The following is a 16,230-nucleotide window of genomic DNA, read 5'->3' as shown; positions in this document are numbered from 1 at the left end:
TTAGGTACCATGAGTATACACCAAGCAGGGTTTTTAAAATTTGGGCATTTAACTACGAACCAATTATACAGAATGTGACGTAACTTATGTTACAGACTGAAGAAGAAAGTTTTGCTACCTCGATCCGTAAATGAGGTAGACCCCAGGAGGCATGAGCGGAGATCCCGGGGGGTGGGGGGGGGCATAGGGGAACCCCCTTTCTAGAATCAGAAAGTTCCTCTCTGAAGGAGCACGCTTGCCAGAAGGAATGTTAGCATGAGGCGGAGTAGGCAACAGTGAGGGTGTGTTGGTGTGAGTACAGCACACTATCTGCGGCTCGGTGCAGGTGGGTTGGTGCGCGCCAGCTCGACTCCGGTCAGGTGCGTGACCCGCACCCCGCCTGCTCGGTGCCCGAATCAAACAAAGAAAAAATCGTTTCGCGTACACGTGATGACGATTACCGACGGAAATGTTACATCATCGAACAGAACACCTGAACACGTTTCATATTTAATGCAAGGCTGTGGTCTTACTTTTTAGATGCGATTTCTGTAGAAAATTTTTTTATATTTCAATTTAAAAAATTTTGGCTTCAAGGACTGTTTGTTGTTAGTGATTTAATGCGTGGGTGCGTAGCTTTGTGTGTGACACTGCGTCGCTCCGTTTGCCTACCTCCGAGGCACTCTCCTCATGTCAGCATCCCTTCTGGGGCCTCCCTGCTTCGCGGATCAAGGTAGGACCAAGAGAGAGAAAAAACATGAAAATCGACGTGCAGTTTCCCGCCTGGGGGAGCGTCTCCGTGGATGGAATGGGGCCGACACTCACAGGATCCGGCTGCCCCTGCCAGCCTGAAGAATGTACGAGGCGAGATGGGGCGTGGCGTGTAGCAGTGACGGAGTCAGTTGGTGCGGGAAAAGGGATTACCCCGAGAAAACCCATAGAGGAAAAATCCATAACTGACCCCCCCCCCCCCCCGCCTTGGTGAAAGGCGAGTGATCTTACCACTCAGCCACCGCGCCTCTAGGAAGGACCTAGTACCACGTATATTTCTTGCCCGCCTTGTAATAACGAATACCCTCCTAAGGTATGTAACGTAAGTTACTTTACCTCTGTATTTTCTATTTATGACAGGGACGAAGGATTAACGACATACTAAGGGAAACCATTGCGACTCAAGCTAGTTTTCAACAAATAAGTAAAAAGAAAACTTTCTAAATAATTCAACAAAAAAAATCGTTCGCAGATGTGCATGACATTAATTTGAAGACAGCGCAACGAACAGAATGCAAACTTGAGGAAATCAAGACATTGATAAAACGAGCAAATGGTTGCATGATCCAAACAGATTTCAATTTTGAAAATTAGCGATGCCACTTTAAAAATGTATGTTAACTTGCTTTAAAATGTTATGATGGAATAAGTAAAAAAAAAAAAATTCTAAATAACTGGAAATTTTAAAAAAATTAATATTAAAATTGAGTTAGTTTGGGCTTATATTATGTATTTTATTTCTTTCAGAAAGAGAGCCAGATTATAATTCATTTGAATAGAATGCAAATCTGCAGTAATTTTGATTATAGTTTTGATGTGCAATGTTTTTTACGTAATTCATGTCATTTCCCATTTCTACTCTATCTACTCGTATTTTTACTGTATCTTATGAATGTAAACTACTTTGATTTCACATTGTAAATTTGTAAATGTTTAACTTCTGATATATTAAATTATGTTAAAATGTTTTCAATGAGTTCATATTTTCTGACTACACCCTTAAGATACACGCAGAATGCCCTGACGTACAGAGTGGCTACATTTAAGGCTTCTTTTTGTTATTCATAGCAGCATTCACATTTTTGTAAAACTCGGTGTACTACAAAGTGACGACTAAGCTCTAGAAAAAGATGTTTGGTAGTGCAGTTGACATGATGGCATGTATTTAAAATAGTTTGTGAACTTTCTCTTCAATAACATTGTTGAACTCTCCCTGTTGTTTGCTAGTTCCGAACAACTTCTCTGAAAAAAAATCCTTTGTAAAAGGCAATAAATCATCAAACCGTAGCACAATATTTTAAAAGTACTTCTTTTTGTCATGTCTTAACATGAAGCTGCTTCAAAAACAACAACAAAAACATGACTATAACGCATGGGTGCCCTCTGAAGAATATTTAAGTAGATAAAAGCTAAAATTTATTTTAAAAAATTTATGTTTGCGTTAGCAAGAAGTGTAATACTTATGTTAGATAAAGCATATTACGAATAATCATATTGTAATTAATAATACCAAAAAATATATATGCAACTATTAATCAGAAAAAATTCATATTCTGCTACGAATGTATAACAACTGTGGTGTTGTTTGTTATGTTTTCACATTCTCATTGACTTGATTAAACAACGAAACCACGGGCGCGATTACAATGGACTTCAGTGCGGCTGGAGCAGGTTCTGGTGTCGAGTAGTTGGCAATCCTGGCTGCGGGGTGATTGGTCCGGGTTCCACCTCGCGCACGGGTGTTCCGAGAGTCGGCGAGCTTCGAAGCCTGCCAGCATGATGCCAGGATTGTGGAAAAATCCTCTCGTTACGTAAATGAAATAATACCGCCAGCAGTACTTAGTGCTGAAGTAAGCTAAGCTTCCAGGCAGACCTCTGCGCCGCGGGTTGAACTCGTGGTTATGTTGCTGGTTAGCTCGCGCAATAGGAGAAAATGTGCGTTGCTTTATGAATAAATAATCAGTGTACAGAAAACATTCAACACAATTTCTGCCAAAATTCTCATAATATTTTTTTTTTCAACAGAAACCAGTATAAACGACAGAGTGAAGTAAAAACTTGTAAAGGGGAAATCTAGGAACCTTAACACGCCACCTTGGTCTAAACAGTTTCTAAGGTCATTACAAATGTAGACATTCTCAGAAATTAATTCAGTGATAAACGTCGGTGCCATCACAAGGGTTAAATATTTGTAACATATGGTCACTAATAATTTCAAGATCCTCTCTAAATCAAATGCTTTGCTTTTTACGAAACCAAATGTGCCATATTGCCTGAAAACTGGTTCAAACTACGATGGTTTCCTTCTATCCCCTACCCCTCCTCTTTAAAGTAGTTCAATGGAAAACACTGAAACGTAAAGGAAGATGAAATATTATTTTTAAATAAATTTAAAATCTGCAAAAATTGTTTTCATCATTCAGTTTGCTGTGGTAATACTAACGAGGTGCTTCGCTCTCACCCAACCCACGCGAGGTCTTGAGAGGAGAGACTTCAGCTGTCAGGTTCCAGCCAAGCTCCTCGGAACAGCCCTGCTCGGGGTTCGAGCCAGAGGGGCTCCGTTCTGCGGGGACACCCTCCCCCCCTCCCCTCCCCAGGCACAGAACCATTACCAGACGGAACGATGTGAAGGAGAATATCTTCGTCAAGGAATTCATCACACATTCTCGACATGACGAAACTGTGCATTTATTCACGAACTGCTCCAATGGTGTAGCAAACGACAAATTTAATTAGGCTTGTTGATCAGTGAGGTTCACGTGGCAAAATACAAAAAAAAATCATATCAAAACAATATAAATGACATTTTTATCTTGCAGAATTTCAATCAGAAAGTCTTAGTATCATTTTCTTCTTCCTACAATTAGAAAAAAAAATTAAGTCAGAAACATAAATGTATATTTTACATTACACGGTTATGAGCATAGGCTCTAAATGCAGTTACCAATGAGAACCCTTTGAATCTTTGTTTATCACTGTTCATAAATCTTAAAGTTCGGACTCACGTGCCCAGTTGGTTGTTTTCTTTTCTTGTCGTTACTTTTATTTCAGAGATTTTTTTTGTAATGATAATATACAATAGCTCTCTTTCACTTGTTATTTGGTCACATGTTCCCTCACCATATATTAAACCAACGTTATTTTAGAGGCTTAAAAGTCCCCAAGCTGATTATAATTATTTAACACTGGCGTGACTTTAAATCACTATTAGATAATCTTTAGTAAACATCTGTAGGCAAAATTTGAGACGAAATAAAAAAATGCAAGTGAAATATAGTGATAACGCTAAGACAGGTTTAAAAAATGTAATAACTAGAAAATTATATACTAAGCATTTCGTATAAGACCAGGCCATAAACGTGAATTATGATTCTAACAAAGCTATAACATTAAAGTAACTACTCTGCAAAGACAAGAACATGGAGTTCAACGCATCATTTGAAGCACATGAAACAGGAAATAATACAAAATAACAAAGAAATTTATACAAGCCTTCATCACAGCAGTTCGAAGCAACGTATATTTACAGGTTGGCCAACAAGCAATCATCTTATCACGAGTGCCTTTGAACACAGGTGCTTTTGGTTCGTTGTTACCTCTTATTCATCTGCAGCAATGTGACAAGGACAAAGAAGTGGAAATACGTTTACTTTTATAAACTCACAAAGTAGTCTGTTTTGCATATATATATATATATAATACATTAAAGAAAATGTATTCAATGTTGATGGCGGATAGAGATAAACTTCATTTTTAATCTTAATATATTAACAAATTACTATTTTGGTCAACGTAGCTCTACTTATGACCAAAATCAGATACTTTCCCAACAAAATATAAACTTTAAAAAGATTTTATTTATAATTCAGTAATTAATTCATGTTATTTTTGTAATATTATGAAACTAAATATAATGATTATATTTCATACTATGGTATAACTAGCAGTGCGATAATGAAATAAATGCGTTCTCATGTTTTCAGTAAACTTGTACGTGGTAAGAAATATTATTATTATAATGAATGTAAAATAGAAATGCATAAGACAGTTTGTTTGTTAATATTTTAGATTTACGTCTCATCGACAGCGAAGCCATTAGGTATGGAGATATTGTATAAATGACAGGAAAATTTTAGAATACATTTTTATTGCCTGTTGTAAAGAACCATCCCAAAATTTTCCTGGAGTATTTTCGGGAAACTCTGTAAAACTGTAATCAGAATGAATGGACTGGAATTAAACCCCGGTTTCTCTTGAATGCGAGTCCAAAGTTTGTTCATGGTGGCACCTAGCTCAGTGAAACAAAGAAAATAACTGCTAGCAATATACTCATTGGATCTTAAAATAGCGAAACGTTATTTCCTACATGTAGTAAGAAAAATAATTTTTGATATAATTGGATTATATTACGATTTTATGTGATATACTTAATAAACCAAATATTAATTACTGAATTTAAATTTAAATCACGTAAAAATTAACTGAGATGGTAGAGATTCTAATTGAATAAAATTTAACGGAACAGCTGCAGGAAAATTCCCATTGAAACTTTATTGCATACATTTAACGAGAAAAAAAATCTAATTCACCGTTAGTGATATGTAAGTTGTGTGACTTTTCTAACGCAAAATTGTTACCGTTCAATGAAGTATGACGTACAGTCGGCAGTTGTTTCATTTGTTGTAATTTACTCATAAAGGGTTAAAAAAAAATTAGTTTTTAATCCTTCCAAACTCGTTAACGCTTGTGACATTTCACAGTGACGGACAATCCCGCGCTGTGTGACGCGGTTGCCTGCGTGCGCCTGCGGGCAGGCAACACGCGGCGCTCAGGCCTGAAGGCCCACCTGTAGCGCGGGAGACTATTCGTCGCGTAGCTTCAGCCGGCGCAGGCTGGCGAGAGACAAGTTCGCCGCCATGGAGGGAAATAAATCAGGGAGCGGAAGTGTGCAATCTCTGCCATGTTAATTATTCAAGTCAAAATGAGAATGATCCCCTACCATATTTTCCAATATGGGTAGCTAAACCTTTTTTTTTAGTGTATACGGCATTTGGTAGGAGTAATTTCGTGAATGAAACGGAAGTAGCATGGATCGGAAATGTGTTACCGTGTTGCTGCCATCTGCGACAGGTACCTTGAATCAAAGCCAAAGGGAAACTTTGTAGTTTTAACTGTTAAAATTCAATAATCAATAATTAGGACCAAAGCAGGATCACACGGAGAAAAAAAAAATAAAAAAATTGGCATGAATAATAAGAAGCACTTGGAGAAAACCAACAAATAATTGACAGGAATAATCAGTAGCACACGGAGAAAACCAAATTACGTTTTGCTAAATCAAAATCAGTAAATCAAAAAAATTATATTTTTTAAAACCTTTGTTGTTAAGAGCTTGAATTTAGGTAATTTGACTAGTCAGACGTGAATACTTTTAACTTCATATGTATTGGAAATTATTTTTCTACATGAGGCAAGTATCGTATGGTCCTTACCACATGAGTGACTGGAACATGGTGTGTCCAGCTCTGTCCAGCTGTTTCATGTAATATTGATGTATTTTAGTTATTGAATTTTTAATATATAATTAATCGAATAAAATAAGAAATAACTCTGTACTGCCTGGTATCTATCCGGTACAGGATTCGATCAGTAAACTAATTACTGGTTATTTTGATGAATTTTGGAATTTTCCCGAATTTCTAGTTAAAAAATTACAGATTTCCATGATGGTGGCCAAGACAGCCAACAAGATGGCGAATGCCTAGAAAATATAATTTAATTACTGCACTCTAGTGGGAAAAAATTAAACTAATGTGGCGACAGTGCCTTGTAGCAGATTGCGGCCTCCAGCAGATGAAAAAAAGATGGCCGCCATTACTTCATACTGTCCGACGTAATATCTACCTTGGAATTAGTGGTGGAAGGTCAATCTGCTGGTGGCTTCCGTGGAGGAAGGATCCGTCACCATTTTTAATCGAATAATTTCGTCGGGTTCGAACCCAGTAGTTTTTAAAAATTTTACTATAAAAATTTAACTAATTTTTTTTTAATTTTAAATTTTTTCCCGATTTTATTGCTTAAAAACTACGGATATTCAATACAGCGGACAAATTTGGAAATGGAGGACTTATTTTTATTAAAATTGTATTATTTTAATTTTTTATCAATTTTAATATTCCTTCCATTAAATTCGGATAATAAAAACGGATTTTCAAGACAGCGGACGTAACGATATGTGCAACGATGGCGGTTGAAGTCAAGGTCCAAGTCAAAGCTCCCCACCAGAGGTGCTTGGAACCTGTAAATGTGGAATTTAATCCTCATTGAGGTCATTTAAAGCCTCTGGAATTTTTGAGGAATAAAACGGAAAATTTTTCCCTTAAAACGGGAATATTTTTTTTAAAATGTGGATTTTTTTTTTTTTTTTTTTTAGATTTCTTGGCGAAATTCTTTCTTATAAAGTGGACATTTTGGCGAAATTTGGAGATTTTGGCAACTTTTGAGTAATATTTTGAACTTTTTGTTTTGCAAATTTTGAAGGTCAAGGTCAAGGCTCAAGTTCAAGGTGATCCAACGTGGCTTCCATGATGTCACAATACAAAATGGCGGACAGCGGCACCAAGCACCACAACCAGGAACCAGTCCCCGGAGCCCCTTTTATATACTTACTACTTTACGAAATTTTTAATTTTTATCCTTCTATTAATGCCACGATTTATCGTATTTCTATTGTTAGCAATTTTATAACACCAATCAGAAGGTAATTATTGAAAAAAAAAATACTTAGTTTAGTCATCAAAACCATCATTGAAATTGGTTGGCTTAAAAACCTTGTTTTAAAGAGTAATTTTTGGAATTTTTAAGGCTTTTACTCATGGCTCTATTTCCTCGGTAAGGCCCCTCACCAAAATATAAGGGCCGCGCCAAGTCATTTCAGAGAATCACTGCGAGCTTAACTAATACACTAACCAGGTGCAATGATAATTTACGAAATATATACTATCTAGTCAGGAAGATAAATCTTAACCACTTGATATGTAGATAAGCTCTGGGGTGTCCCCCCACAACCAGTTTCAAGAGACGGACAGATATCCATTCCATTAATACCTGCGTATACGTCAAAGGTCAAAGTGTGAGGCTCTTTATTACCACGTATTTATTAACTCTCTTTCGTGCCTGACTGTTTGTCTGTTCGGTACAAATTTTGCAATCGATTTTAAACTCATTTCCCGATGAGATGGATACTCAAAACTTTAAACATAGCTCAGAACTGGATGACAATGCACACACAAGTTTAAAAGGCAGAAAATAATTATTTAAATAAAAAAATTATATACAATGTTTATATAACTGACTAAAAAGAAAAATATAATTTATCCTAGTCCCACACAGATTTATTACCCCATACAGACTGTCCTGAAAATTTGTGATTGTGAATTTTTAATACTTATGATGATACTTGTAAGGTTTAAAACGAAAAACGTGAGGCGCATGCAATAGATAACAACAGTAAGGAGTGTAGGGTGTAGCAATCGTTTGAGAAACCACGCACAACAGTTCATATCATTTGCAGTGCAATAACAAATTTTGTGACTTAGGTGAACTATTGCATGGGCCTAATTTTTTTTTTGGAAAGATTTGGTATATTTATTGTACAGATAATTGTTAACAACCTGTTTAGCTGATGCCAAAACTTATACTCGTCTGAGCGGAACTAGTTCAGTCACGATCTTAGTCGGGTGTGTAATCAGTCGCTAACTACTCGCTCCCCCCCCCCTCTACCACTGACCAACGTAACCAAATCAATTCACGATATAAAAAAGGGGCCTTGATAAGCAGCAATATATAATAAACGTGTACCGCGTGCCTGCAATTAGATAGCCGCGTACCCGTGCTTGGCAATGGATAACTCGGAAACAACGTCCAAGCAGCTTTTAGGTAAGAACACAACTCATGGTTACGTTAGAAGTGAAACTTCACGGTCTGCTTTTAGTTCTACTAAGGTTAATTCTACTACAGGTTGGGAAGATCAATGTTATAAGTTTGGCACACTATTTGGTTTCTCCGCCAGGTAGCAGTAGTGTTCCATGAGGGGGTCATTTTCATCTGTTTCAATGCATTTAAATGGGCCGTTTGCATTTTTCAAAGTGAAATAACAATATGTGTAAAACTTCTCAGTTCGTTTTGAATTTAAAATTAGGATAGCTTAACTTTCATCTTTAAGTAGTTTTTAATTTAGTTTTTCAATATGCCTAAGTGTTGTTTTGTGCCCGGTTGCAAAACTGGATGTAGTAGAGAAAGTACGACGCAAGCATTAACGTATTTAAGGCTCCTGCAGACGAAAAAAAAAGAGAATTATGGAACAGAAGGATCCCAAGGAGTGATAGAGATTTGAGGAAAACTGATAATGTATGTGAAATAAATTTCGAGGTTCGTGAAAATAAATTGTTTATCCTAACCAATTCCATCCCGACTTCCAGCTTGATAGTCACGTTAGGCTCTGTAGTAGGATGAGTTCGTTTGTATCAAACCAGATATAAAAATGGTATTACAACATGCATTATGATCTTTTTGTTTATGTTAAGGTTCGTGTTCGCTTCTGTATAATTAAAAAAAAACTTCAGGTTACATCTTATGTATGCCAATAACCCCAAAATTTAAAAAAAAAAAATTGGCATTCATATTTTCAGTACGTTTTGGGCTGTTGATAATTGTAATAGGTACTTTAAATATAAAATTTGCTCTTGGAAAATTTAAATAAAATTATTTATATTTTATCGAAAATCATTTAAGTAGTGTAATTTTTTCAAATAGCCTTTTAGTTTGCCATAATACTACTTACCACTAAGTAATATTTCTTTTGTTGCAATTTTCATTCAGGTTATCATTTTGCTCAAGGATTCCAATCTGTTGACTATATTTAACACATTTTTTTTAGATAACCAATTAAATCAAAATATTCTAATTGAAAAAGTTTTCACCAGAACTACATGTGTGTTAATTTAAATTTAAATGCAATTGCGCTTACTAGAGAAAGTTAACAGCACTTTGAAACTTTGTTGGCATTAATAACAATTCAATCTAAATTGTTGCTCAATCTTCCAGTAGACACAACACAGAGAACACACACTGTGCATTAAGGAACATAAAAAAACACATTGTGGAAGCCAGATGTCCTAAGATGATATATTTATAGACCTGTACAATTTCCTTTCACAACTAGGAAAATCTAAACGCACGTGACTTAGTACACAAGATCCTCAGTTTAATATAAAGTAGGAAAAATATATTTAACGAGTTAGGTTATATAAAGGGTAGAGGGGCTGGGGAAATCCGGGAGATAGGCTGTCCCGAGGGGTGTACAGAGGGAGGAGGGATCACCAGTGCAAGATCCAGAGGGAGTGGAGACGAACTGAACCAGGAAAGCAGGTGTTTCTGGTGAGGACAGGGCGAGAGTGGAATGGGCTTGAGGGAAGGGTACTGAATGGGAGAGGAGGGACGGACTTCAGAAATTGGTAGAGCTAGAGGGGAGCTCCTTGCCAACGGGTGAAAGCCCAACCACAAGTGTATAAAGATAATAATTTACTTTCCAACTGCCCTGAGTTCGCTCCAACCAACTGAAAAATATATCAATGCGTGCTGTAGGTACATTATTTAATATTTAAATTCATTTGAAGTCAATGACTATTTGAAGCTCATTCAAAATCCCTTTATTACCTTAATTGCATTTTGATTTTAAATATTATATTGGTTTAAATAAATTCATGCAAAAAATATTGATGAACAAAAAGCACAATTGATTTTAAAAAAAACATATGTGTGTGTGTGTGAATGAATGAAGTGATTTAAGTGTTCCAAACTTACAATACAAAATGAGATAACTATTTAATTCTTGTTAGGGTTGACTGTAATGTTACTCAACATTTTTATTTTTATACTTATATTTGAATACAACAAATGAGGGCTTATTATTGTGGATTGGGTTGAAAATGAGAAAATCCATTAACAACCACTTAGCTCGAACAATAATGTGCTCAAATTCAACTATGCACAGTTTTTAAAGAGCACAAATTGTTACAGGACATGAAGTGGCATGTGGCATACATGTTGAACACAGCTGTTATTACAGCGGTAATCTGTCAAGTAATTAGCAACTATGTATACACATTTCAGGAACAAATGATATTAAGAAATTATGTTCACGAAGTTCAAGGTGAAACCATCAAGATACCAAGAGGTAAAGTAACTTTAACAAAATCTGCAGTGCCAACTATTTATCCAAACTTTCCTTCATACTTGACACAGCGCAAGCCATACAGAAGAAAACTAGAGATGAGTGTAAGTTCATTTTTGAATCAAATACAATACTTGCTGCAGTTACGACCATTTAAATTTAAAATTTCAAAGTAACCAAAATCGCACTTAAAACAATTTACAGTTGCTGATGGCATTTTTACTTTTAATGAAAAATTTTTACCATACAGTAGTAAAGTGGTTTGTAAGATAATTACTTGATTTTATTCTACAGCATAGCATAGCTGTGAATTTTGTGTGTGCATTATGATAGTTTTTTTGCATTAAGTCCTACAAAATATTTTTTTTTCTTCATGGCAGGGGAAATTAACTTGCCTTTTTTTTTATCCGCAATTTTTTGGCTCTTCAGGAACATTGGATCTGCTGTAAAACAATTATGGCAGAAAAGTGCTCTATTTGCAGGGCAGGCATCACATGATATTTTATTTCATATCTTTTAAGTAAAACATAAAATTGAAAGAAATACATTTAAGTTTTATTATTAAAGGTATAGAATTGAGAATCGTAACATGAAATTCAGTTAATCTATGTTCACTTAAAGACTTGACTATAATTGTCTGTTTAAAATTACCTTATTGCAGTATAATTTGCAATGTTTATTAAAACTTGGGCACCAGCACAATTCAGAAGAAAAAAATTAAAAAAAAAAAAAGATGAAATATAACACATTACAGATGAAATTCTTTTAAATATTTTGAATGTATTACAATAGGAATAATAATTTTCAAAGTATTTGCTTTTCAATAAAACAAAACCTATGTGAGTTAATTTAATCACTGTTAAGTAAAGCTTTAAGGGAATTTTAATTTCAATCTGAAAAATTCATTTACACTGGGCTTAGAAAATCCTATTTTATCACACAATGGTTTACAAAGAATGGCCCCAAATTAAACATATAAACATGTACAGCCAAATAATTTCCAGAAAATAAGTGTTACTCTCATGTAGCAGGTAACTACAAATTGCTGTACAAATTATGTAATTTCCATAATGCAGTTATTCATAATAAAAGTTACACACATCAAAATTTAAGCGATAATGGTACTTGTCATTGTTTTCTTTACCGAATAACTACCAGTGGCACTAATGAATTTATGAACACAATTTTCTTTTGCTTCCAAGAGCATTTTTGGGAATGATATGGGAAATATGGACTCTGCCAATTTATTCACATCCTGTGCACACAGCACATAAAAATTATTTTGTAAATTAAATATATATACTTGTTTTATTAAATAAGTACACAAAAATAATTTTATAGACAGTTTATTTTTTACCATTAATTATTTATATTTGTAACATGGGGAGACAACAAAAGTTTTACTTAATTATTTTGATACTACTACAAATTAAAATTCAACTTACTAGGCTACACCAGACGTTAAATTATTAAGTTATTTGTATTGGGCATATGCATTAACTGAAATAATCCAATAATCACTGATGAAAACATTATATTTAAGAACTAAAAAAATTAATAAATTGTATGTCACCAGTATAGTTTTATATTTAACATTTTTTTATACAAACAACCTAGCTTAATAATTTAATTTACTTATCACACAAACACAATACATTGAGGGTAATTACATGATTAAAACTGGTTAGAAACTTACATGAAACTCACCTTAAAAAAAAATAATTTCTTATTGCTGTAAAAATTATAATGAAATTTTCATGCTTGTAGCTTTTCACAATGGAAACAGCTGCAGCTTTGAAGTTTTACAGTAACAAGCCTGGTATAGAAAATATTTCTGGCACCGTAAATTACATAGAAAAAGTTGCACAAGTTTATTCCATACTAGACAACAACAAACCATGGAAAGGCCTGACTGTTGGATCAGATGATGAAAAGGTAAAACTCTAAATTTTGAAATATTTCAATATTATGTCTGTACATAACAAATAGGCTACTCAGAATTATTTGTTTAGTTAATTTTTATAATAACTGATATAAAAACAATACAGTAATAATTTAACATTAAAAGAAATATTTGCATCTATTCATAATCTGCACTTAACAATAAAGATTTTCCTGTATTGGAACATGAAAAATACTTAATGATCATTTCTTATGTAGACATTTCTTGGTTTCTTGGAGTATATTGACACATGGGAATTATCCACCAAATATCAGCCAGAATTGTTTCTTTCACCATCAACAGCCTGTGGAATAAGAGTAATGATAACATCAATCATTGAGTTGTCACATACACTTAATTCTATTGGCTTTCGTTACCTTCTCACATCAAAGGTCAACCAAAACATATTGGAGGTATGTATTATTTAAAAAAAAACATTCATTGCTGATTTTTTAAAGCAAATAATAGCTAATTAACTAATCCTTATGTGATGTCTATAGGAAAAGTTCAATATTGCAATTGGAATTTAATTTTTTTGCCTTATAAAATTTAAAATAACTATATTTGAGACCTCAGAAAAAAATGTTATGAAATGCAGGAAAGTAATCAGTGTTGAAAATGAAAAATAGGGACAAATTTATGGACATATCAATTGTAGCATTCCCTGCCTCTGAGCACCTGGCGACGACAGAGAGGGCAGGAGCAAGAGACACTACATGCCAAGGGACAAATTAATTCTAGTGCAGGCTTAGTAATACAAATACACATATTATTTCACTGATTTTTCCAGCACAATTTGATATATTTAAAAACAATCAGCTAGTAATTTTAAAACGTGATAGTTACAATTGCTTATATTACTTCTCTAAAACATATGTTTTGACTTCAGTGAAATTCCATTGAAACATAAAAAATACAGCTTTGGTACTTCATTATAAAAGTTCACAATTTTAAAACATATTACATGGATATAGAATATATGTTTTAATTAAGTGTGGTACTTTGCAATGAGATTTCAATTTAATAAACAAATAATTAAATTGAGGCCATCACTTACAGCATAATAAATAAGTAAATTAAATATAAAAAATCCAACTTAAAACCTTTACACATATCTACATGGTGTATTCTCCACTCTTATGAAGGCAACCATGTGGTTGAAAATTTGAATTATTTTGTTTGTCCCGTTTCCATTTTAATAACTAATAGTTCTGCAACATACACATAAAACTAACCTAACCAATCATTCACTCCATTTCACAGTAATTTTAATGTAGCTAACCTAACGTTTCTACATGTTAAAACAGTATACTACAATAACATAATTTTTAAAAAATATGTCAAGAATTTTGATACTGTGAAAATGGTTGGTTAGGTTATATTTAGTAAGCTGCGTTTAAAATACTTAAATAGTGGGTGTGGACAGTTGGTTAGGTTAGTTACATTACAACGATTGAGATATTAAAATAGTCAGTTGAGTTAGGCTAACTACAAAAAAAAATAGTAAAATCGTTTAGTTAAGAACCGCCCCTTTAAACTACACATCCAATGGCATTGATCTAATTATTTAATTTTTGCTTCACATAGTGCTTGAAGATTAAGCACAAAAGGAACAACCATTTACCTACCACATTTTATCCCTATTTCAAATTACTAAACAAGCACAAATGCTGCAAGTAGATGGGTGCACCATACAAGCTCACTACACTCATAGTTTTGAAAACCAAATTTCACAGTGAAGCGATGAAAAGTTGAAAAAACAATTATTTTTCTCTTAAATATCTTAGTAAATCACCAATGTTTTGTGTCCGTAAATTTTAAATTCGGACTTGCTGTAACTGATAATGGAATATGGTATGTAAATTGTATTAGTGGCATGAATAAAATTTACGTTAAGCTTGGAAAGACTGTCGCATATCCCGAGAAATCAGTCGAATAATAACCAAGCGAAAGGTTGTTTATGTTATGCTTGCTATATTAACAAGTAAATCTGTAATTGAAGTACAAAGCTTACCTGCAGGTAAAGTGAAGTAAGGTAAAGTGAGGTCATGACCTCAACTTCACTTTAGTTATTATTCGCCTAATTTCCATTAATCCGAGAATCAACAACATTCACAAACTAAATAGTATAGTTACTGTGATATCAAACCGATAAAAACAAACAAGCACATCTTTTTTCATCCAGACATAACTTACCTCAAATATTTGCTTACCTTCATATGCAGATTGCTCGCGGCGAAACATAAACGCAGTATAGCTTTTATTTACGTGCCCAAAAGGCACAAAGTTGTGAAATTTACACGTTCTTAACGGAAGACTTGTTCAATATAATTCTTGCAAACAAAAAGCACATAACTAAATACCATACCGACTATTTTATTTTACTTCAATGCGGTTTTCTCACGTTCACCCTCAATGGCAGTGTGTAAAGTGTTACCCTTTCGCTACGCCAGCGCACCTAGCGGCAGAATTTTTCCCTGTGCCAAACTCGCCCATAAGAAAACCCGTTTTCTTCCTAACCTGTAGTAGAATTAACCTTAGTTCTACATTAATTCACTAATTGTACTGCAGGCAGCGCTGCTGCCATCTGTGTTTTCGGCAAGTAACTTGATAGCTAAAATACGAGGGGCCTTAGTGTTAAAGCAAGTCAAGCAAAACTATACAGATTATGTGCAAGTTTTATGTTATAATTTTTTTTATAAACCTGAAAATTCAGTTTCTTGTAGTGTTGAAGAGTCTTCGAATTATAATGAGTGTAATTGGCAATAATTGACGTATCCGCAGCCACAAGGCCTCGCTACGCTCAACTGCCCCGTGTAGCCAGAGAAGTGCAAGTGGATAAAACATGGTGTCAGATAGCAATTAGGTTACTTCACTCTCTTCCTGATCGTTACCTTTTCCGTAGGGATGGTGTCACACTATGAGTTGCTTCCGCTGCGGTTTTTTTCCCTGAAGATTCTTACCACCGCTTTTCTTGGAGTGCACAATGCATGTATCTCAAAAATGAGATACGTAAAGATCTAACATTTAAACAATTGATCTAGAAGAAATAACAGAGTAGAAACTGGTAACAGGCACTAGACTAACAGTAATTTGACTGAAATTTCGGAAAAATGACTTTCGGTCCAATGCCTTTCGGTTTAGTAACTTTCAATCTAGTGCATTTCGGTTTAGTGTCTTTCGATCTAGTGCCTTTCGGTTTAGTACCTCTCTCTCTCGCACACACACCAACACACGCACGTACAGCGTTACAGAGTCAGTCAGTGAGTTAGTGATTAGCGCAATTATATTGTATAATGAAGAT

General features: G+C 34.5%; 1 long non-coding RNA gene across 1 annotated transcript; it reads right to left on the bottom strand.

Annotated features, from left to right (window-relative positions):
• Nucleotides 1-12,314: 12,314 nt before the first annotated feature.
• Nucleotides 12,315-15,475, bottom strand: LOC134542031 (uncharacterized). Its single transcript, XR_010076724.1, has 2 exons — nucleotides 15,140-15,475; nucleotides 12,315-13,230 (listed from the first exon to the last, which is right to left on the bottom strand). It is a non-coding gene; the product is annotated as an uncharacterized LOC134542031 (long non-coding RNA).
• Between the last annotated feature and the right edge of the window lie 755 nt (nucleotides 15,476-16,230).

The sequence above is a fragment of the Bacillus rossius genome (assembly GCF_032445375.1).
Source record: "Bacillus rossius redtenbacheri isolate Brsri chromosome 4 unlocalized genomic scaffold, Brsri_v3 Brsri_v3_scf4_2, whole genome shotgun sequence".
NCBI lineage: Eukaryota > Metazoa > Arthropoda > Insecta > Phasmatodea > Bacillidae > Bacillus > Bacillus rossius.
This window is presented reverse-complemented; position numbering and strand designations above follow the sequence as displayed.